The 25,387-nt window shown below is 41.2% G+C and overlaps 1 protein-coding gene across 5 annotated transcripts in view; it reads left to right on the plus strand.

The window, feature by feature from the left end:
* The window catches only part of RARB (retinoic acid receptor beta), an 802,273-nt gene that overhangs the window by 449,245 nt on the left and 327,641 nt on the right, over positions 1-25,387 (plus strand). The window lies entirely within an intron of this gene.

A 25,387-nucleotide genomic window follows, 5' to 3' on the forward strand; every position in this document is an offset into this window, starting at 1 on the left:
GAAAGAAAGAAAGAAAGAAAGAAAGAAAGAAAGAAAGAAAGAAAGAAGCCTCTGAGGAATTGAGGCCCACTGGGCTTAAGTGACTTTCTCAAGGTCATATGGCTGTCTAGTGGTAGAACTAGGTCTAGAACACAGGACCCTTAATTAGCTGGAGCCAGGTTCAGAGAGCTGATTGTTAAATTTTCAGTGTGAGCATTTATACCTGGGAAATTGTTGAATGCTATAAAGCACAGCTTGATTTATTTTTTGTTGTTGTTGATTGTCTGGACTTAAGAAAGTGAGGGATAAAATGTCAATAATGCTGACTTAACTTAAAATACTGTTTTTTAATCCTTTACCCACCCCAAGTTGGTTGTTAAACATTTACCAGCACACCCCTGCCTTCATTCTTAATCTGAAGTTATTCCACTATAGCACACTGCTGTTTCTAGGCTTTGTATCTACAGTCTATGTACACACAAACACACACACACACACACACACACATATTACTGCATAGATCTGGCAGGGGTGGAATCTTCTGAATTATAGCCAAAAACTTGCACCAAGACAGACACTGATGAGATAGTGCTGACAATTGCCCTCCTGCTTTTATCTCACGGACCCAGGGTACTAGCAGTCATTACCACACACACATGTCCCACATCTGCTCTGTCATGCTGGGTTGAGAAAGGCTCCCAACAGTCTCTCATCTGCCATCTTTCTACGCTTGGTTTGAACATCAAAGTCCCATTGCATAGCCCCAAAATCCCAGGATTAAAAAAAGCTGAATTGAACGATCCCATTCAAGACATTTTATTGCAGATAACGTCTTACTTAATTGACCAGTTGTGCCCCTTTACGATCTTTTCCAATATTTTCCCCAGATGGCTGCTCTTCCCAGAGCTAAGTTTTAAGCAGAAACACCTTAGCTCCTCAGGATGCTATTTGAAGGCAGAGAATAACAGAATTAGAGGATCCCCAACAGATAAGATGTGTAAGCATCTTTAGCAGACTTAAACATTCACCTTTTATTCCAGTAGTATTGGATATGAACATCTCTGCATAATGGATTCTATTACAATGAAATGGAAACCTCTTAAGAGGAAAGAATTCTTCCTTCTTAGCTTCAGATCCTCAACTGGTATGGTCCTTGGTGCATAGGAACATAGATATACACTTAGAACAGAATTTAGAGCTCGTCTTGTCTCACTCAATTTACTTTACAAATCAGAAAACAGAAGGTGAAGTGGTTTGACCAATGGCATACAGATACCAGGTGGCAGAGCCTGAATTTGAACCTGAATCCTCTGACACTAAATCTAGCCCTCTTTCCACTGCACCAAGCTGAGAGAAGGTCACTACTGACCAGGCGTGGCTGGAGTCCATGCTGTGTCAGGGCGTGGAAGAGTCTCTAATCTTCTAGGGCAGCACCACCCTTCTGCTCCCCAATGCTCATCCTGCTTATCTTCCTCCAGAGTGGGGATCTGCTCTTACAGGTTCTCAGGCATGGCTCCAGCCAACTCAGTGCATTCTGTGTATCAGCCTTGGCAGGGTTGATTCTTCAGTCCTTGAGTTGTCTGTATCTGTGGAGAGCCTCGATGATGTTGGGTTGTCTGTGGAGAGCCTTGATGATGTTGGGTTGTCTATGGAGAGCATTGATGATGTTGGATTTTCTATGGAGAGCCTTGATGATGTTGGGTTGTCTATGGAGAGCCTTGATGATGTTGGGTTGTCTATGGAAAGCATTGATGATGTTGGGTTGTCTATGGAGAGCATTGATGATGTTGGGTTGTCTATGGAGAGCCTTGATGATTTGGATTATCTATGGAGAGCATTGATGATGTTGGGTTGTCTATGGAAAGCATTGATGATGTTGGGTTGTCTATGGAGAGCATTGATGATGTTGGGTTGTCTATGGAGAACCTTGATGTTGGGTTGTCTATGGAGAGCCTTGGCAATCAGGGACATCTGATGGTCACTTGAAGAGGTCAGTGCCTAGAGAGGAGAGCTACTCTTAGTATGTGTCCAATAAATGTTTATTGTGTTGATTTTTTGGATGAACTCTCCATCTTAGCACAGCATCAATCCCATGTAAGTCATTTATATATCAGATTGATTGGTGGATCAGAAAGGGATAGGCTTCCCCTTGTTTCTCACACATGACACTCCATCTTCTATCTCCATGTCTTTACCTTGACTTGTCCCAAAGCTTAGAATGCCCTCCCTCCTCACTTTTGCTTTATTGAATCTCTTCCTCCAAGACACAACTCTGGGTACTATTTTCTCAGTGAAACTTTTCCTGATCCCCAACTGCTAGGACCTCCCTCCCTAGATTAACTTGCAGTTATTCTCTTTTGAGTAGGCATTCTTTCACTTGGTGTGTTTATATCTCTGGTGTTTATCACAGTGCCTAGAACATAGCAGGTGCTTAATGAAGGCTTGTTGATTCATTCATTTACAGCAAAAAGGAATTGTATCTAGTAGGTACTTAATAACTGTTTCTTGACTTCAGTAGAATTTTGAAGTCCCTTAATCCTATGCTCCATTTTCATAGAAATGGCAAAATTGGAGGAAGAGGGTGATAGATGGATTCTTCTGGTTTCTCTTCCAAGGAAAATGATACTGGAACTGGGAAGGATAAAATAAAAATAGCTATCAGAGAGCTGAAACTGAAGATAATTAAGGGAGCACCTTGCTACACTCAGTGGGTTCAAGTCTTCAGCCTGGTGCAGTTTGGATCCTAAACTACTGAAAGTCCTGGTAGATAGGATTGTCATATTGTTGTGATTGAGAGAGGTTCTGTAGGACAAAAGTCACAGTGATTTCCAAAAAAGAAAAACAGGTAAGAAGGAAGAAAGGAAGGAAGGAAGGAAAGAAGGAAGGAAGGAAGGAAGGAAGGAAGGAAGGAAGGAAGGAAGGAAGGAAGGAAGGAAGGAAGGAAGGAAGGAAGGAAGGAAGGAAGGAAGGAAGGAAGGAAGAAAGAAATCTGCAAACTAGAGGCCAGTGAACTTCAGTTTTATTTCTGGTTTAAAAAAAAATCTTTTAACAAATTATTAGAGAAACTCTTTGTGAGCATTTAGAAAAAGAAGCAGTAGCTTCTAAAAGCCAGCATGACTTTAAAAAAAGAAGTACTACTTCACTAACTTATTTCCTTTGTCTTCAGTCTAGTTAGATTAGTCAGTTGATCCACAAGCATTTATGAAGTGCCTTCTCTGTGGCAGCACTTTGCTAAGTACTAAACCAAAGATTTTTGGCAAACCATTTGACAGTGTTTCCTGCCATGCTCACAGACAGTATGAAGAAGGAGGGGCCAACTAGATGGATGCAGAGTGGTTGAATGACTAAATCTGGAGGAGTGAGGTGTGTCATAGTGAGGTGTCCTAACTTTCCTAAAGTTGAGAAAACCTAAGCCCAGATCTGGCTTCACACCCTCTATAGGTCTGCCTTTGTTTCCCTCAGTTTCATCAACTACAAAATGAGGACAATAGCACCCAGTCCCAGGACTGTTGTAAGGATAAAATGAGATAATATTTTATAAAGCACTTATGAGAGTGCCTGACACATAGTTGTTGTTCAGTCATTTCTCACTCTCCATGACCCCATTTGGGGTTTTCTTGGCAGAAATACTAGAGTGGTTTTTGCCATTTCCTTCTCCAGATCATTATACAGATAAGGAAACTGAGGTAAATAGGGTTAAGTGACTTGCCCAGGATCACACAGCTACTGTCTCAGGTCATATTTGAATTCAGGTCCTCTTCCCTCTTATCTACTGTGCCATCTAGTTGCTATCTGACACATAGTAGGGAATTAAGTAACACTTGTTTCCTTTCAAAAAGCAGTTATTTATGTGACACCAGTATGTGAGCTTGCGGGGGGTCTCTACTGATGTTCCCTATGGATGGGAGCTTCGTCTTCTTCTGCCAAACATTTTTCTCTTTAACTTGAATGAAAGTTTACTTGTAACATTTGTGGCAGTTACTATTCTAGGAGCAGTATCTAACATGACATTTGGCAGTCAGGATCCAGGACCACAATTTGCTAGAATGAGAGGCTCAATCAACACCATTACTTTTACTTAACTGTTTTACTTTATTGCAAGAGACCCTGAGGAAGCAGGAATAATCTGTGTCTGTATGTAAAAACAACAATTGGAATGTTACTGATGGATGGATGGATGAGTGGGTGGGCAGATGAATGCGTAGATGAATGAATGAATGAATAAATAGGCAGGTAAATAAATGAATGAACAATAACAAACTGAAGTTATCAGGGAAGGCTTCTTGTAAGAGATGGTACTTGAATCTCGGAATTCTAAGGACGGAGGCTTCAATGAAGCCAATTTTATACACAAATATGCAAATACTGCATCCAGTAAATTAATTGTAGACTCTGGATGACATGATGCCTTAAACAGAGATAATAGTGAATATTTTCCCCCATTTTTGTATGCTAGTGTAGAAACATCTAGTCAACTAGACATTGTGCAAGTCAGTAAGAAAAGCAAATGGAAATATATTCCCCCATAGTAACTCTTAGATGCTTTGAATATGATGAATATATTTATTTCTATTCTTTTTTTTTCAGGGAAAAAATGAAGCTTCCATGGGTTATCACCATTTTTCTATTGTTTTTCAAAAAAGCATTTCATTGCTGTGGGTGGATAGAATCTCCTAGGAATTAATTACAATTAATTAAAGGAGGAATTGAGACTACAGGTATGGTTTTTTTCCTAAGATATTTCTCCATCTTTTATATTTTTTCACACATTTTGAAAAGAGCATGAGGATTTGGTTTGTTTTTTTTTCAAACTAAATCTCTCCCTCACTGGTTTTTCAACTTGGAGTCAACAATTCCCAAGGCCCCTGGAGACATCTAAACCAATGGAGAAAAGAGGTTAAAGGGGCGACCAACCCATTAAGGCTAGTTGAGGTAAAGGAAGGATGACCCAGTCTGGACTTTCTCCTTTCTCCCACGTTCACTGCCTGTCATCTCCCTTCTCTCTCACCTAGACTGATGATGTGGGGCTGTTACCAACTACAGCACCCTGCCCACCCAGCCTGACTCCTGCTGCAGAAACAGGCTGGAATGTAATCAGTGCTGGGAGGGATCCAGCCTAGTCTTTCTTCCTTGTGTTCAAACCTGAAACTTGGAAAGATAAGAAACCTAACTGTAAACACCACCAATCAATCATTTACAAATGATTTCCCTCTCTTTCTCTCTCTCACACTTGCAGTCTTACCACTACACAGAATGAAGTGTCTCTGAAAGTGACATTATTTCAAAAATCTAAGGACTGCTAAAGGAAAAGAGAAGTGTTAGAAAGCCATGTTTGACTTGTCCATTGATGGCTACATACTTTGGAGTGGGGGTTAACATGGGTCCAGGAACTCTTTTTTAATATTTTGGTATCTGTATTTTGATATAATTTGTAGCCCTGCGTAGTAGTTTAATTTTTTGCCTTTAAAGACATTCTTCTGAGTGAGGGTCCATGGGCTTCCTCTCCCCAGACGGGTCCATGACAAAAAAGTTAACAACCCCTTCCCTGGAGTCAGAGTTCTTTAGCAATGGAAAATACCTTCTCAAAAACCAGTCATGCTAACTAAGGTCATTGATGACCTAGGAGTAGAAAATTCTCTTTGATTCTTTCCCTTCATGCTATTTTAAGAGGAAAAACTTCAGCACCTCAAGTGTCTATGATTTAACTGGTGTTGCTTCTCTCTCTACTAATGCAGATCAAATCCCTGCAAAATTTGGTACCTGGTCTTCTAGAGCTTCTGTTACTGGAAAACATATCACCCTACAACTAATCATTAATAATAGCTAATATTTGCATAGCACTTTGAGATCTGCAAAGTACTTTCCATTTCTTATTTCATTTGATCCTTACAAAAACCATGTGAGGTAGGTGCTAATATTATCCCCATTTTACAGAGGAATAAACTGAGTCTAAGAGAGTTAAGTGACTTGGCAAGATCATCACAGGTTGGATTTGAATCCAGATCTTTCTTGTTGCTAATGAGCCTCTCAGAACTAGACTGAACTGTCCCGTAGATTTCAGACATAGAATCCACCATCAAGCACTGTCCCAAAGCCTTTCCAGCTTGGTAGGAATTTGAGACCCACTGGCATAACTTCCAAGAACCCAAGCTTGCCTCCAGTCCACAGGAAAGTCTCAGAGAAGGACTTCACAGAGGAGAGGTATCTACTGATTAGTAGCAGATAATTAGGCAAGAACTTGAAACTTAAGGTTTTTGTTCTTGTTGATACTTTGGAGAAGGATTCCTTGTGAACAGAAATAAAAATGTCTCTATTCTGGGAGAGAGAAGCAGGAACCTCAGTTATCTAGTTATGTCTGGCTTTGGGAAAGTCCTAAGATGGACAGTGATGCCCTTGAGGACCATGCTTAGAGGAGAAGGCTAGGTATTGGGAGCCTAGGATGGAGCCCGGGTGCAGATGTGGTAGGTACAGGTCTTAATGGCAGGACAAACTATCAGGGGAACTATGGCAATAAATCTGATAGTCCATCCTTTTGACTTTCTTTTTTCCTGGTAACAGAAAGAGCTATTAGCTTTGACCTACTTTCTGGCACTGCTAGATTTTAAACCTGAGATTTGGAAAAAGTAAAGCTCAAAATCAAGAAACAAAGTACAGACCTTTGGGAATTACTGTATGAGGTAGGGCACTGGCAAACCCAGGAGCGGAAAGTCTCAGAGATGTTGATTTTAGCATTCGCCGGTTTGTATATATTCTTAAAAAATGAAAGAGCACTGATTAGAGATGGGGTCAGTGAAGCTTTCCTGTTAAATTTGCCTTCAGTTTTGGAATGTCTGATTTGTCACAAATTCTTTTCAATTGACATCCTTCATTGTCCCCACAAATCTCAGTGATTTTTAGGATGGGCCAGAAAGATGTCTTCTGCCAAACAGCAGCAAGGTACAGCACAAGGATTCCCAGCCTGGGGCACCCATACTAAGGGGATGGGGAATATTGGGTGTATAATTATGCAATCTATTGGGATGCTTTATTTTTGTCTGGACATATGTGTGTTAACTTGAGAATTTATATCCTTTCATATTCAATAGGTATCTTTATTTTATTTCTGATATAAGTATCCATGGTGAATGCTAGAATTTACTTCTTTTTATAATAAATAAGGGAAACAGGGAGACTTACTGAAAACCAGTGGGTACAAAGACCAAGAGAAGTTGGGAACTCTTGGCATAGTGGACAGGGCACCATACTTAGAGACAGGAAGTTCTGGGTTCATATCCTACCCTTGATGTCATTTCAATTCCCATTCTCAGTTTCCTCATCTATAATCACACACACACACACACACACACACACACACACACACACATCCCCATGGTAGAGTAGATGGTACCCTTGGCTTAGGTACAAAGAAGCCTGGCTTCAAACCCCACATCCACCATATACTAGCTGTCTGACCCTAGACAAGTTACCTAATCTCACCGTGCCACAAAATAGGACTTAACTACATATACTAAGTCATTAAAATAAGAAAATGATCTGCATTGATGGGAGGTAACCCTCAAAGTGGAAATCCCATCTGCTGGTGAAAATCATTGATCTTTCATGTATTTGTAGAAATCTGTACATGCTGAGAAAATTCTTACTGTTATGCTTCAAAGATACATCATCATCATGCCATTGATGTGAGTACTCCCTCCATTGACACATAGGAGTCCATCTACAACATACTAAGTATGTTGCAGAGCTATACCTAAAAGATTACTTCCCTCAGGCCAGCCTAATGATCACTCTCTCTAAACTTACCTAGGGTGTCTTCAGAAAATAGAAATGAAGTCCTTCATGGGTCCAGTGTACATTGCCTTTCCATGTTAGTAGATTCTGCCAGGACTTGTGTTCTAGTGGCATAACCTTCAACAATCTATGGTGCCACTTCCAGGCCATGAGAAGCAGGATGGTGTACCAGTAATACCATTTTATTTGGAGTCTGAAGATACACATTGAAATCCTGCTTTTCATACTCATGTGACCTTGGACAAATTTATTTCTCCATTGTGATCATCAGTTTTCTCATGAGTAAAGTGAGGATTTTGAACTTGACATCTAAAGTCTCTTTCAGATGCAAATCCTGTGGTCCTATGCAATCTTTGAGTAAGACTTATTAGTGCTAGGCTTAGAAATAATTGTGATAGTTTAACACCCCAAAGATAGACTCAGCAAAACTTTATGCAAAGACAGATCTCTCAGCTGCATTCCTTTGCTGTTTCCATGCCTGCAACATTCTCCCTTCTATCTCTTGGACTCCCTAGCTTCCTTCCAAATTCAGCTGAAGCACTGTCTTCTATACAAAGCCTTTCCTGATTCCCTATTCGTTCCACAAGAGCCTTCCCCTCCAAAATAGCCTGAATAAAGTGTGTGTGTGTACAACTTATCTTTGCAACAACTGCTTCTAAAACATAATATTTAAAAAAAAAATTTGGTGAGAATTTAGAAAGAGAAGCAGTGATCTGTAAAAGCCAGCCATGAATAGGTCATGCCATACTTACTTCCTTTGTTGTAAGGCTGATGAATAAATGAATGAAAGAATGAAACATTTATTAAGTGCTTACTATGTGTAAAGCCTTGTGTTAAATGCTAGGGATATAAACAGAAAAGTCGGGGCTCCCTTTCTAATGGGATAGATAACACACAGGGAAGGTATCATGTGCAAAGCAGATGGAGGTTATAGCAGCCAAGAAGTGGTTAATGTCTTCTCTTTAAAGTTATTTCACTGATAAAATCACATCAGTCTCTGATGCTGAACCATTTAAACAGTGCCAAGGATGGGTGATAAGAACACCTGTTGAATATGACAAGCACTGCAGAAGCAGGGGTTGTTCCCAGGATGATGGGGGTGGACACTGGCCTGGAAACATTGCTATTCCCAAGGTTCTTGGGTTCAGGATCCTGGGCTGTCTCCATCAGAGTCTGGGGTCAGATGATGGTCAAGGTGGTAATAGTGGTGGGACTTCTCTGGTATATGTTGCCCCACCCACCCTCAGGTGCCCTAGAGCTCCAGCTAGAAGGCCCTGTCTGATAAGGAGAATTTTAAAAGTTTTACAGAAAACAAAATCAATACAGCTAAAATTGCAAGGAAAACAGTTAACTGTGGGGAGGGGTGGGGAACAATGTTGATAAAGGTATCATTTCCTACATCTACAAGGAATTGATATAGATAGATAGATAGATAGATAGATAGATAGATAGATAGATAGATAGATAGATAGATAGATAGATAGATAGATAGATAGACATTTAAAGGAATAAGAGTCATTTCCCAATTGATAGATGGTAAAAAGCAGATAAACAGGAAGTTTTCAAAGGAAGAAATCCAAACTCTTACTAGCCCTAAAAGAAGGTATGCCTTTGTGGCTCTCTCACCCAGCACAATGCCTAGTACTGAGGACACACTTAATACATGCTTTTTGATAGATTGATTGAACAAGAAGTAGCAATACTTTCCTACAGATATAATAAAGTGACCTTCAAAGTGGGATTTTGAGGCCCAACTCAAGCAGTTCCCCCAGGAGTGCTTGCAGGTCAGGCATTTGTGGCCAAAGCCAGACAGCATGTGAAGAAGCAAGGACTCCACAGGGTCACTTCTTCTGTCTTCGTTACCATCCTTTCTTTACCCTACCTACACGCAGCACTTTTCCGGATGGACATCAAAGGCATTTCTTACATATAGAGCCGAATAGCTGGTTGGGAGACAGGTGGGAAATGAGAAGCCAAGCACTGTGAGAGCCGAGGCTTTTAGGGGAGTATTCAGTGCTTGCTTAACAAGTGGGGACATTTTAAGCATCGAAAATCCTTTCAAAAACAGCCTTTGTGCCATGCAAAGAAACAATGATGTACTGAACCACTGGTCAAAAAAGGAAACTTTATGGAATGGTGAGTCAACAGTTTCACGTACAATCCTCTTTTTCCACTCACTTTATATATGGAATTGTGCTTTTGAGGTCTGTAACGGACAAAACAAAAACAGTCAAACCCCTTCTGGATGTCAAGCCACTTCCTGGGTCTCAGTTACTGAGTCACAGAGGAACATCAATTAGTACATGTGGATGAACTCTCCATCTTAGAAGTTCACCTCACTGACAAAAGCACAGCACCTTGGAGTGTCCAGAGGTATATTACTGTAAAAGGAATCCACATCTACACACACATACACACACAAACACACACACACATCCCTATAAGACCTTTTGCTGATTTCCTAGGGCAGGCCAGCGAGTTTACAACATTAACCAGGAGCCAGTCTGCTGCAGAACCCCAGTTTGGGGACTCAGAGAGACTTCAGAAGTCACCTATTTTCCCACTTTTCAGAAGAGTGAGCACCAAGTCAACCCAAACATATCTGACTTGTGCTCAAGATGTAGAGAAGAAGTGAGATTCTCCAGCCTGCACTTCCTGAGAACAGATGAAGACCATTTTGAAGAGAGAATAAGAAGGACCAGGGCACATAGAAACAGCAGCTCGACTCTATTTCAGCCAAAATTCACATAAGAAACTCCAGGTTTATTCCAATGCCCTCTCCATTTGTTTGGAATGGAGCTTGTCTGCTGGTGCCTGTGGCTGTCATTCTGTCTCTTATCTTCCTACCTTTGCTGAGTCTGCTCCCTACCCCCATACCTCCTGCAGGACTGTTTGGGCTTAGATTCGGGAAGACCTGAGTTCTAATCCTACTTCTAAGTCTTACTAGGCATATGACCTTGTTCAAGCCACTTAACCTCAGCCTTAGTTTCTTCATCTGTGAGATGAGGGAATTGGATTCAGTGGTTCTAAATCTATAATTCTGTGAATTCCAAGTTTCCTTCGAGACTTGCCACCTTCTGCTTCTACTTGGTCTCTACATGGATTTGTCTACTTAATGTGTTGTATCCACTCCCTCCCCCCCCATAAACCAGAAGCTCTTTCAGGGATTATTTCACATTTGTCTCTGATCCATAATAGATTAATTACAAATTCTATTATTGATCAGTTACTCCTATCATTAATATTGAATGTATTCATAACAGAATCCTAATAAATGCTCGTAAATACAATGATGAATGAGTGAATTCCCCTACAGTGACTCTGATGAAGCAGAGACAGACAATGTCTAAAACTGGTCTCTTTGTAGACCACAAGCTCCATTTCCATGGGGATTCTAGTGTTAAAGGAAGCAAACACCACATAAGAAGAAATAAAGACAGAAATGCAAGTGAGCTTGCTGTGAATGCTAGCCCCCACTGTACACAGGATACAGGCTGGTGAGATGAAGGTTTGAGAGAGCAATTGTCTCTGATTACAACTGAGGATGAAATAAGACCAAAAAAGAATCGATTTCATAATGGGAGACACTGAGAAATTCAGAAGGAAAAGGTTAAAGGATATTAAGTCTTGTTCTTGAGTTGTAAGAGAAGAGATTGGGGCTTCACAGAATCCCAAGATGTCTTCAAGGTCAGTTGGTCTTAATGTCATCTGGAATCACATGAAGTGGTCCTGTCCACATGCAGGGAAATGGACAACATGGCCCTTTACCTTCTCACCCTGCCTGCCTTTGAGGTTTTTTTTTAATAATCTTTCAATGTCATGACATTATCATATTTTTGGACCATACTTATGTTATCATTGACATAGAGATCTCTCTAGTGTGAAAATTCCATCTAAGGATGCAAATCGGTGCCTACTCTATACCTTGGAGAGCATAGTTTGAAATCTGGAGCTCAGGGTTAAGTATTTGCCCAGAGTCTGGCAGCAGCAATGCCAGAGGCAGAATCCAAACCCATTTTTTTAAACTCCAAGGCCCAACTTGCAAGCCACCCTACCATGCTGTCTCTGACCATAACAGTTTTTGACGTCGGTGGAGTCTCTTGTGGAATGCCTTAGTTGCCTTAGTGGATAGTGGACAGTGCTTCATCAGCCCTAGATTCTCATCCCACATCCCAAACTTTGAAGCTGTTTGACCCCCAGTGAGTCCGCTCACCTCTCTGACCCTCAGTTTCTTCATTGTAAAATGAGGATGTTGAACTAGGTGACTAAAGCCTCTTTTAGCTTGCTCTAAATTTGTGATCTATTTTCTATGAAATAATAAGAGAGTAATGGGAACTAGAGAGAAGAGTTAGTGAATAGAATTGTATAACTTGGAAATTCTCATCATCATCATGTTCTTCAGCAAGCTTTTATTAAGCACTTATTATGTTCCAAGTACTATGCTGTACACTAAGGGGTACAAAGAAAGGCTCTCCCTGCCCTCAAGGAACTCACACTTTAAGACTGTCAGCATGCAAACAATTATGTAGATGCCATATCTTTGCAATGTAAATAAAAGATAATTTCTGAGAAAAGGTGCTGGCTGAGATAGAGAACAGGGAAATACTCATCAATTCTAAAGGATTAAGTTTACTTTCTAAAGACTCCACTTAATAATAATAGCATTTATGTAGTGCTTTGAAATTTGCAAAGGGTTTTACAGATATTATCCCATTTTATCCTCACAACAAACCTGCAATAATTCTGAAGAGTATTAATACAGAGGGAGTTTTCTATCCACCTCCTTTTTTAATTTTAAACCTGACAAAGGTGGGGAAATCTCATTTCACTGAGTGCCAAGATCTTGGCATCTGAGTTTAAAATAAGTCAGATTTTAAAAAGCAGTTCTTCTCCCTCAGGAGTATGTTACACCTGAAGAAGGTGCATTAACACTTCCAAGTCCCTAGGGTAGTATTTACTAGACAATCTTGCAGCAAGACAGAGTGAAGAGATGGGAGAATTGAAGTTAATGTATCTTATGATAATGTTTTGATGGATGGGTGTACTGTGTTCTGGCTGAAATCAGAAATCAGACTTACCAAAGTATCAGGCACGGCACAGATGGTGATAAATGGAGCTTAGCTTTTCCCAACTTCTTCTCCCCCTCTCCTACCGCCGCCCCAGTTCTGACCCAGAAAATAAGGGAAGACACTTGTGAATCTTGGAAGTGAGAGCTTTGGACTCCAGTCTCCATCACTCAATCAAGTGGTCAATGAGTATTTAAATATTAAGCACTGAAGATAAAAAGGTAAAAACTGCCCCTCCCCTTAAGAAGCTGGTGTTCTAACAGGGAGATGATATGTAAAGAACCATATACATACCAGATAGAGGGTAATAGATGGAAGTTCTCATCACATTCACCCTGAGTTCTAGGCACAAAAATCATGGAGGTTGGTGATAGGTTCATAGATTTAGAGATGAAAGGAACTTCAGCAATTATCTAGTTTAACCCCATCCTTTTAGAGATGTGGAAAATAAGAACCAAGGGGCATAAAAGTACAAAATGGCAGGCACAGGATTCATACCCTGGTCCTAGTGCCTCCAAGGAGATTATCTGAGAAAAGTTGGAATTGAGGGGTACAAAGGGACTTTTCAGTTGGGTTCTCCCATCACCAGTCATCATTGCCCAAAGATGGAAGCCTGGGATCTTCTGCCTGGACATTTTTGTGTCTTTTTCCTCCCTTAGGAAATTTTCATTATTATCATTCAACAAAATTTATTTTTATTTCTTTTGTTTTATGAGGAAACATAACTGGCATTTCCTAGTAGCCTTTTTAGTACAGCACAAAACAGCTTTAAAAGCTCTTAGAAGGAGCCATCCTAATTAGAGCACCCAAACCTTCCTTCCCAAGTTAGGGAGGCACACATGAGTTTTGATCTAGTGGTTTTACTCCATCCTCTGCCCCTGTACCATTTCAGAAATAGTGTGACCAGGCAGTGAAATATAGTCCTTAGACTTGGGATTTTCTTTTCTCCCTTTACATGTAGCTCAATGCAAAATTAAATCTTTTTTTTTTTATTTTCTTTCATTTTTCTGTTTGGAAAGTTTCTTAATGAAATGTGTACATTGATATTTGAATAAATCTGTGATCATATTGATATCAGTACTACCTCCAAGGAGGCAGATTATAAACCATGCATGCCTCTCATCCTCCTTGACTCTTGTCCTGATTCTCCTCCCATAAACCCTCCATGGGGGCTCTACCCACCATGCTGAAGACAATTCTCTATATCAAGGGTTCTTTGCCTAGGGGTCCATGGATAAATTTCAGGATATCTGTGAACCAGGATGGGAAAAATCATCTTTTTTTCCATTTAATTGATTTCCTTTGTAATTCTATGCTTTATTTTATACATTTAAAAACATTATTCTGTACTCGGTCCCATAGGCTTCACTAGACTGCCAAAGCAGCCATGACCCCTACTCTGGATAACAAGATCATATAGATTTAAACCTAGAAGGGACCTTAGAGGCCATTGATTCCAATTCCCTCATTTTACAACTAAAGAAACTGAGGCCCAGAGAGGTTTAGGTCAGGCAGCTAGTGAATGTAAGCTGGTAAGGAACTTGAGTATTCCTGACTCCAAGTCTCATACCATTGATAGCACATGGATCCCAAGCTGTTTTTCCTCAGTGTCAGCATGTGACCATCTTATATAAACATTTTAAGATCTAAATTAATTTTATTTAATATATATTTTATAATAAATTTTAATTAATATAAATTAATTTTAAAGGAGTTTTTCCACTGTTAACTGAATTCCAAGAGACAGTGTTTTGAAAGTAGATTAGCTCATATTAGCAGATTACAGGACCTTCTGATATTAACAATATACAAACAATGTTGAAAATAATACATAATTTTAATAATCCCCCATGATGTAAAACTTGCTTCCTAACAAAAACAACGAAAATGACTTGTGAGATAAACATTAGTACTTTGACTTTACCAATGAGGGCTCATAGAAATTCAGAAGCACCATGTTTACACTCCTATGCAATAAGTAGCAGAGCAGGGACTCCAAGGCTTGTTCCTTCCTTGTCACTTTTAAAGTAAGTTTTTTCCTCCCGCTGAGGAATAGGGCAGTTTGAGGAATATGTCATTATCAACAGATGGAATATTTGCTCTTATGGGCCAATAATTCCAGTTGGCCATGATAAACCTCGTCCATGAGGAGAGCAGTACATGGGCAGAAGGCTGGATGGTCTGAATTCTAAACAATGAAATCTCGATCTAGTTCCTGCATCAGAACCCTAGACCTGCTCTCTGGGATTGGTTTGTACCCTGAATGCTAAGACCTCAAGGAAAAGGGCTTCCCTTCCCTTTTAGGAGAAACTTCCCATCACCTGCTCTGTTCTGCTGTGGGAAAATTGCTAAAAGACAACAGACATCAATATCCGTTTTTTTAATGATAGAGGAATGTTCTTTGCAAGTTCCAACCCTGCCAGTTGAGGGTAATGTAGAGTGAGGAGGGAGGTGGCAAAGGAGAGTGTTGATTAAGCATTTCATAACTCTGACTTGTTCTTGGACCCCATCCATTTTCAGCTCTTCATTGCTCAGACTGAGTTACCCTGATGTTCTCTTAATGGGTCTAAAACCAACAGCTAGCTTCATAAATTCCAAAGAAGAGAAATCTGCAGAGAGCTTCTGTCCCTTCTTCCATGTTTGTTCTGATATCCTGACCCTCTCATCATTGTTAAATGAAGTTCTGTTTTCTGAATGGTATTTCCTGCATTCTTTTGTCATAATATGAAATCTCTATCAAAAGTCTCTAAAGGTCTGAAATATTTATCAAAAACCTTTAGCTGATATTAAGATGTATAGTGTTTGAAAATAGGGAAGGGATATTCTTCCTCCACCCTGCTCCATTCAGGCCACTTTGGGAGTTCTATGTTCAGTTATGAGTTCCACATTTTCTAAAGGACATGATAAGCTGGAGAGTCCCCAAAGAAGAGTTCACCCAGGGGAGAGCAATCAGAATGACGAAAGACCTTGAGGTCCTTCCCTGTGAGAATCAATGGAAGGCACTAAGAAGTGTTAGCCTGGAGAATAATAGACTTAGAAGAGATATGATTAGTGTCTTCAAACATTTAAAGGGCTCTTACCAAAGAAGAATTTGCCTTTCCCTTCTTAACCCAAAAGGGCAGAAATAGGAGCAAAGGGTAGAATTTACAAAGGAACAAACATCCTCAAGGGAAGGAAAACATCACTACTAATTAGAGCTATTCCAAAGTGGAATGGGCCAGCACCAAGTCAGACCTTTACCTCTTCCTGGAAGAAATTTTTGCTTGCTGCAAACCAAGCTTGGGGGCTAGTTCCTTCCCAGTGTATTTCTTTATCTTCCCCAACTGTCAGTTGCCCTTTAATGAAATGACTTTGTGTTTCTTGGCATAACTTTACATTCGCCTATCAATGGAAATGTTGTACCCCTCTAGAAAAATCAGCACCGCTAGGGGTCAGTGATCATTTCATGTTTCATCTAGAAAGAGTGGCGCCAAGAAGTTGCTTAATAAATACTTAGTGAATTTCATTGAATTGGATGACTACTTATCAAGGATGTTGGAGAGTCTTGGTCAGGTGGGGTCTCTGAAATCCTTCCCAACACTGAGAGCTTCTGATTCTATGTCTGTACCATGTGCCTTTTTTACCAATCAATCAGCCAACAGGCATTTATTAAATATTCACCATGTGTCTTCATGGCACTAAGTGTGGGGAATACAAACAAAAACAAAACCTGCCCCTGCCTTCAAGGAGCTTGCATTCAGTAATGGGAGTCACAGGTTGGAAGAGATTGTAGATATCCTCTGGACCAACCCCCTCCTTTAGCAAATGAGGAAACTGAGGTCTGTAGGTAAAGTGATTTGCTGCAAGTTGTAAAAATGGTGAGAAGCAGAGCCAGAAATTAAACCTTTGTTGTATGATTCCAGAATCATGATTCTTTCCATGACTTTAGATTTCCTTCCTCAATCACTCTCATACACAGTAATGGCATTGCCACTCTGGAGAGCCCTATGCCCTTAGCTCCTCCTCTCCTGATCAGTGAGTCCCTCCCCAGGACCATGCAGCCAAGCACCTCTCATTTGTACCTTGGCTCTCTTTCCAAACTCCTTTCCCTTTTTTTGCAGCCTAACCCACCCACCCCCAGCTACCCTTTAGATACTGTCTTCTGTGATTAGCACTCTCTGAGGGTGGGGACGACGATCTTGCTTGCTTTGTATTGGGTTTGTATCTCCAGTATTTAGCACAGTGCCTAGCATATAGTGCATGCTTAATAAATGCGCTCTCTCTCTCTCTCTCTCTCTCTCTCTCTCTCTCTCTCTCTCTCTCCTTCTCTCTTCTCTCTCCCTCTCTTTCTCTCTGTCTCTCTCTCTTCTCTCACTCCTTCCCTCTCTTCCTCTCCTCCCTTTTCCTCTCCCTTTCTCATAATCCTATACAATAAAGTGGAGTAAGTATGAGTGTGATATTATTTTTGGTTCACTGGTGATGAAAACTAGCCCTGCAGCAAAAACAATGGTAAAAATAGGCCTATAAAATATTTTGAGATCTGTTTTAATATGAGGAAATGTTGCTAAGGACCTGTGGAACTAGAAAGAATTTTTTTTCCCAAAGATGATCAGTGAAGAGGGACAAGAATTGTTTTCCACAACAGAAGAACCCTTTTGTAGAAAATCTTGAACAACAGAAAATAAAGCATTTAAGATATTTCACAAAACTCGCACACTCACTGATCGATTAAATATTGTAATTGAACAGCATCTTCACAACTCTGACTGAGCCAGTCACTGTGACAGCCGCTTCTCCCTCAGTGCTTGGTGCAGCAGAGAATGACTAATTGGCAATTTTCTTCTTTTTTTTCCTCTCTCTCTCTCAATCTCTCTTTTTTTTTTCAACAAAACAGCAATGTGGCCCTTCCAGGAAACCAGAAAAGGAAAGAAAATGCCCTGGTATTGCCGATAACTTTTCCCAAAGGTTTCAGTCGTAAATACCATCAGAGAAATAACATGCTGGAATACCAGGTGTATTAAGCTCCTCTGATGTGCGAGACACTGTTAATAACAGGGGTGATCATGTAGGCTAGCCTTCCATACAGGGCTCCTTGCAATGCTGTGTGACCTTAAAAAATTCCCATTGCCTCTCTGGGCCCATTTCCTCATCTAACCAAAGACTGGAGTCAGTGATCTCCTAGGTGCCTTATGGTTCTATAATTCCAGATCAAGATTGTCATACAATCCCTATTTAAACCCTTCTGAGGGTTGGGCCCCTTACTGCTTGATGAGGAAGTCTATTCAATTGTCAGAGAGCATAATTATTACTAAGCTCTTCCTTGTATTGAGCTAAAATTTGCCTCCTTCTAATCGTGCCCATTTATTCCATCTCTGCCCTCTGGAGAAATGGAATAGACTCCCCTTTATTCCAAGTGACAGCCCATCAGATGTGGCAAGACTGTTCCTATGTGTCTCCATAAATCTGCTTGTCTCCAGGAATACTACCTCTTCCTTCAGCCTTGAGTCTTCTGACTTGTCCAGACCCATGGCTATCCAGTTGTCCTTCTCTGGTTGAGTTCTCCCTTAAATGTGCTCCCAAGAATTCGGCATTCTAAATGGGAGTTTCTATCGATCAAATGAGAATGTATTTGCAGCTAATGTCTTCTTCCCTAGCTCTGAACACTGTATAATCTAGCCTGTAACTCATGGTGTTTTCATTCCTCATAAAGTTCTTTTTTCTAATAGCATACCAGACTTCTAACTAGTCTAAGATGCCCATTGATTTTTTTTTCTTCTTTTTAACCAATTATGGCAGCATGGAGTCATAGATAGAGAGCTGCATTTGGGGTCAGAAAGACAAGTTCCAATGCTGCCTTGGATACTTGCTGTGTGAGTCTGGACTGGTGGTTTCACCAGGCATCACCTCCATTTCCCTATCTGTAAAATGGAGATAAAAGTACTTGATGTACAGGGTTGTTGTGAGGACCAAAGTAAGTCACTGATATAAAGCACTTTGCCAGTTTTAAAGCATTGTATCCAAAGATGTTATTCTTTATCCCATAAGACTTATCTGCTAAGTTTGTGGGTGAACTGAAGGGAGGTTCACCACTGGGAGTTTTTTCCATGTCAAGTTTACAAGCATTTAACATGTGGATACTTATGTGTACATGTATGTATACATGCTCATGTGTACATGTGTACAGCTAGGTAGTGCAGTAGATCGGTGTGTGAGTCCAGTCATCTGTAGGGAAGTTATACTTGTGAAACCTTAGAGAGCAGGTAAGGCCTGGAACATGCTGTTTCTTGGCTTAGACCTCCACCTCCGCACTGACTCCCCTAAGATTCCAGTGCAGAGAGATAAATCATCTTTCGGTAGGTGCCAAAATCTCGATGCCAAAGCCCATCTCGACATTGCAATTAGCATATGTTCCATCCTTTAATTAGAGGCTACGCGCTGGTGGACGAGTTCCTCGGAAGCCTGAGCCAGCCTTTCGTGGGCGCCTGTTGGAAGCTCCCTCATTATACCGTGTGCCAATACATCAACAGCATGGCCTGTCATCCCAATGACATGTTAGTGTCATACATTAACAGGGTGCGCCCCATGAATCGACTCTTTCACAAGAGATGGTGGGCACTCACTCACCAGCGTGGTGGGCAATGGGAAGCAGATGGACAATGGGGGTCGTCCTACCAAGTGCTGCCTTATGGAGCTGGGCTCTGACATCTGCCCTCCTTCTACCACACCGTCTGTGTCCACTGTGAAAGTCATCAAACTGGCAGCCACGTGGACCAATATTGCCTCCGCTTTTCCTATGGACTGATTTGTCCTTTATTTTTGTTTCCCCTCTCGGACTTGGGAGCGGCACTGATTTTTTTATCACTCCCACTATATTATTTGATTTTTTTGATCCACAGAATTCTGGAATGGGACAGGACCTAATTGAAAGCAGCCATATATTCCTACCCATAAGGGTTAACAGTAGTGTTGGAGACATTTTGTCTTAGGCTTAAATGAGAGTATGTATGTTTGTGTATGCGTGTGCATATAGACATATACACACATATAAACACTAAGTTTATATCTATATATTTACATATAGAAATAGACATCATTATATATGCATATATTAATGTATATACAATTAATTTGTGTGCGTGTGAACATGTATATACCTACATGTATATATAAACACATACTAGGTTTGTGTGTATATATAAGCTAATGTATTATGTGCATATATACTAATACATATATAATTTACATTAATATGCACATAGACATAAGTTAAAGTTTGTCTATCTGTGTATACATTAACTATATGTATATATTTATATCTACATGATTTATGTGTATACCTGTGTATATAGCTATTAATGTAGTATTCACAAAATTTAAAGTGCTTTATAAAATATGGTATATTGTGAGTTCCTTGAGAGGAGAGATCACCTCATTCTTTGTATTTATCCCCAGCACCTAGGCACACAGTAGGTGTTTATTGATTGATTACTGATCGTTATTGTTTCTTGAGAACATTGATTTCTAAAAAGATCATTCCCAGAGCATCATTTTTTTTCGTCTTTAAGTACTTTCATTGCTGCTTTTTCCCTTTTTCATTTAGTCTCTTTTCCCAGGGGTCTAGCCACACTAAAAGTTCCATGGTTTAGTGACTTTCCAGTGTAATTCTAGGTTGTTTTTCAGAATGGTCAGGCCAGTTACCAACTCCACCAGCAGCCCTTTCATGAAAGCCCAGGAAGGATTTACACAGCCTTCCAAAAGAAGGCCTAGGGTTGGGGCAAAGCAGGAGAATGGAGAAATGAGGCCTGGACAGCTTGAATCTCTCACCCTCGGTCCCCCCGGCTAGGAAGGACCAGGACAGGGCTAGAACCCAGGCCTCGCTGAAAGTGAGGCCCACACCCCACCCACTCTCCTGCACAGCCTCTTCTGGAGTTTAAGACAGAGTCTCATAGGGAGCAGATACTCAACAAATGTTTGTTGTTGAATGGAACTGAACGTGGGCTTCCCTTAAAGAAATCCCTTCATGCTTTCAAAGCCCAGCTTGGCTTCATGTCAATTTGACATCTATTATACATATTATATATATATATATATATATATATATATATATATATATATATATATATAGAGAGAGAGAGAGAGAGAGAGAGAGAGAGAGAGAGAGAGGTCCATCTGTATTAGTCTCTGACATTATTTTGCAAAGACATTTCCAGAATCCTTTGTTTAACAAATGATGGGGTTTGATTAAGAGAGTTTAAGAGCAGAGTAATCATCACTCTGGGGATCTCATACAGGTCTGGTGCCAATATTTCAAGGGGGCAAAGTCCCTGACTTAGACCCCCACTCACTTTGGAAGAACAATGACAGTCGGGGATTATTTCTTTTTTTGTCTCATATGAATGAATGAAGTATTTCTTAAGTGCTTACTAAGGCAAAGCATTGTAGAAATAGAAAATGAAGATAGTCTCTGTTCTGCAATGAGAGAGAAACACAGAGCCCTTGGTCCTTAGCAGCAACAATAATGTAGAGGTCGATGCCTTAGTGCCAAGGAATTTGGGTAGGGGGGAGGGTGGGCTGTAGACCTGTCTTCAGTGGATGTGACTGCAGGAGCAGGTGCCGGGCTAGAAGCATTGCTATTCCAAAAGCTCTTGGGTTCAGGGTCCTGAACCTTCCCCATCAGAGTCTGAGACAAGATGGCGGTCAAGGTGGCGGTGTTGGTTTTACCTCCAGGCACATGCTACCTTGTGTCTCCTTTGGGATATCTTCCTGCTTCATCTAGAATGGCTAGCCCATCCTGAGAGGGCTGGGTTATAGCAGGCTAGACTAGAATGAGATCTGGTGCTTTAGGGAATGCTGTTATTCCTAAGGCTTTTAGGTTGGGTCCACAACTGTGTCCTTCAGTGTCTGAGGAAAGACCGTTGTTGACTTGCCCAGCACATGCTACCTCCTGTCTCCCCTGGGGCTGACTTTTTGCTTCTGCTAGACTGGATTGCCTGTCCTGTGAAGGAGTTTGCAGTTCATGGGGATAGCTGGGCCCTTCACCACGGTAGTTGCTTAATGAGATGATTCCTCTGAGTACTGGGCTGGAAACAAGACTGATAGTTTGAAGGGTGATTCTACTCAGGTCACTTGTGCCTGACAAGGGACCTTGAACTTTAGTAAGCACTTAACTGCTCATTGGATTTGGATTGGACAGATTGGATTAGGTTGGGTTGGGTGGGGTTGGATTTCCCAGGACTGTGAGCCTGTGTTCTAACAGAATCTGCTGTCTGTGTGTGACTGTGACAGGACCTGATGAGAGGCTGGTTTTACATTCCACACATCTGAAAGCAGGTTAGCGGCAGCTGGCTGAATCGCTAGTGGGCATCGGATCCAAGCCAGTGTGCCTCCCTTCACCTTTCCAGCGTGTTCTGGGCAATAGAGTTGTACTCCCTGTTATTCTCCATCAGGTTGTAGAGGGAATCCAACACAGGTGACATTTTAGAAATGAAACAAGACATGGCATGTCTAGGATTGCTCAGTGCAAGCATTTTGGAATTATCTAGAGAATTCCTGCATGAGTACTTCACTGAGATCCACCTCCCTTTGAGGAAGGGAAGGCGAGAGATTGCAGAATGTGACAGACATGCTGAAGGAAGAATGTGGGCTTTGTTCTCAGTCTCTCCCCTCCAGGGACTGGGAGGTTGGAATCTTGGGGTTATGGACTCCTGGGTTCTTAACCAACTGAATATTCCAGCTAGCTAATTAAGAAGATGCCAGGAAGTTCTCAGGTCCTGAAGGGAGGATGGCCCTTGAGTAAGTTTCTAAGTGTATAGAGTAGGTGATAAGGGTGGAGTTGGCTCCTCTGGGGACAAGTGTCATTTCTCCTTCTCTGAACATGCAAGTAGAAAAGTCTATATGATGGGACTGAAATCAAGAAGACAAATGAAAAGAACTTAATAAAAACCCAAGTATCAATTTCAGCACTTAGTAGCTGTGTGGGAGTATCTCTGAGACTCCCTTTCCTTATCTATAAAATGGACTGTCTGAACCAACCTCACAGGAATTTATTCTTCTTTTTCAGTCCTGCCCTACACTCCATGACCTCATTTGGGGTTTTCTTGGCAAAGGTACTGGAGTGGTTTGCCATTTCCTTCTCCAACTCATTTTACAGATGAGGAAACTGAGGCAAACACAGTGAAGTGGCTTGTTCAGGCTCACTCGGCTAGTAATTGTCTGAGACTGGATTTGAACTGAGAGAGACGAGTCTTTCTGACTCCAGACCCGACCCTCTATCCACTGCACCACCCAGCTCCCCTTTATTTGTCTTAAGGCATACCAAAGAGCTATAGTCTTTCATTTAGAAAAGCACTGGATGGAAGGAGAGCTGATCACATGCAGAACTTACAGGCTTACAAAGCACTTCACACACACAACATTCCAGGATAATGAAATCCTCCCAATCTCTCACTGAGCTTTCTGAACCAGTGCAGGCTTGGTGGTGTTTTATGCTCTCCAAAGTGGGAAATCACTTGACTTCTAGAATAAGCATAAAATGATTGATTGTTGGATTGGATTTGATCTATAGAAACCCCAAACAGTCCTCCACTGTCTCAATGGGAGAAAATTGCCGTCAGTGCCAGAAATCGCAACTGTTTGAGATTGTTTGCAAATCAGTGTCTTTTCTTCATTCTCTTTCCCGTCTCCACACAGAAGTGAACCTCTTAGCCTCGCAATCACTGGCTCTATTGTGTAATGGCAAATAGGGGTTTGGCGGCTCTTGGCATCTACAAGTTGTAAAGCAGGATTTGTATGGGCCACCCTATGTTGTCTATGCCCAACATGTCATTTTTAAATGTGATGCATCATCTCTTTTCAATAGCCCTCATTAAAAAACAAACACTAGAGAGCTGAAGATTAATTTCTTGGGAAGACAAGAAAGAGAAAAACTTGCACCTGCCAGCCCTGCCTCAGTGGTCCCTCTTTGTGGTTTTGGCCCAGAGTGGAAGAGTCAACAGTTATGTCAGCTGGGAATACTCGTGAGCTGGCTGCGAGTGATCGACCAGAGACAGCTCATGCTCATTTCAAATACAGACTCGTAGATTTATTACTAGAAGGGACCTTGGATGAGGCCATCTAGGCCTTAGAACAGTGCTGCCAGGCACATAAGCAGGTATTTAATAGATATCAGATTGACTCCTCTAGTACAACTCCTTCATTTTACAAATGAGGAAACTGAGGGCCAGAGAATTAGCGATTTGTCAAAGTTTATTATTAAGTAGTAAATAATATTGCTAGGGCTCTAGCTTGGTGGGTCTAAGGCTTAGACTGAAACCAAACTTCACAGAACAAATCCCCTTAATAAAAGAATTTGTTCTGTAAACTTGGACTCTGTCAAAAGGCTGCACCCAAGGAAGCTGCAGGTTCTCCACCCCTGGGACTCTAAGCTATAAGGAGAGTCAAGGAAACATCAGGTATTTTCTCTGAGGGATGTTTATGGAAAGGATTTTCCAGGCATAGTGGAGTTCAGATTTGCATTCCCAGAGAGAATGCCCATACTGCTGAGAATAGGGAGTCATCCCAGTATTCAAGTAAGGGAAATACACACCCTCATTTTCCAGAAAACCCAACACACCTCATACCTCTTCCTGAACCTTGACATTTTTCTTTTTGTAGGGGTAATTAGGGTTAAGTGACTTGCCCAAGATCACAGGGCTAGTAAGTATTAAGTGTCTGAGGCTGGATTTGAACTTAGGTCCTCCTGACTCTAGGACCGGTGCTCTATTCACTGTGCAACCTTGTTGCCCCCCTGAACCTTGATATTTTTAACAAAATTTAACTGGCCAACCTGACTTTCTCCTTATGGTTTCTGAGGAGGCTTGGGTTTAACCCTACTTTAGTTCCTGAGTTCTGAATCACTGGCCTTTTAAGAACCTCAGCAGATCACAAAAGATGCACCCTTCCACAAAACCTATCACTACCTAGCTTATCTCCATCACTGCTTTATGATAGTGCTACACGGATGGGGACCCTCTCATTGCTTTATGAAGGACTCCAGTCCTGCTCTCTGGCTCACAGAGCAGCTGCAGGTTTCCATCCTACTCATCTAAAGGGGTGCTGAGCCTGCCCACTGGGTCCTTCTGTGTTCACGCTGAGTTGGGGCTGTGTTCTGACATCCCTTGCTCCCTAGGCATTACCCATAATGTACTAGTCTGTCCTGGCTTTTAATAATTATTTTCTGTCTGAGGTCATTCCTGCACTCAGTGTCTCTCCCCAAATTTACCTGACATTTAGTTTGCATATGCTCATATTAGTATGTGTTGATTTCTCCAACAGACAGTAACCTCCTAGAGGTCAGGGATTGTTTCATTTTTGAAATCCCCAGCATCAACAGAGTGTGGCACACAATAAGTATTTAATAAATGCTTATTCTTTGATTGAATGATTGCCAGGCAATTTCTCAGCAGTGAACTCACCCAATGCCCTGATGGGTGACTGAGATAAACCTTGTATGTCCCAGAGCCCTGCCTTAGGTGATGATATCTTTCAAAATAAGGAAAAGAAAGGAAGGAAGGAAGGAAGGAAGGAAGGAAGGAAGG

The sequence above is a fragment of the Petaurus breviceps genome, unplaced genomic scaffold (assembly GCF_028583685.1).
Source record: "Petaurus breviceps papuanus isolate PSGF00001 unplaced genomic scaffold, PetGlider_PUasm1.0 185, whole genome shotgun sequence".
Lineage (NCBI taxonomy): Eukaryota > Metazoa > Chordata > Mammalia > Diprotodontia > Petauridae > Petaurus > Petaurus breviceps.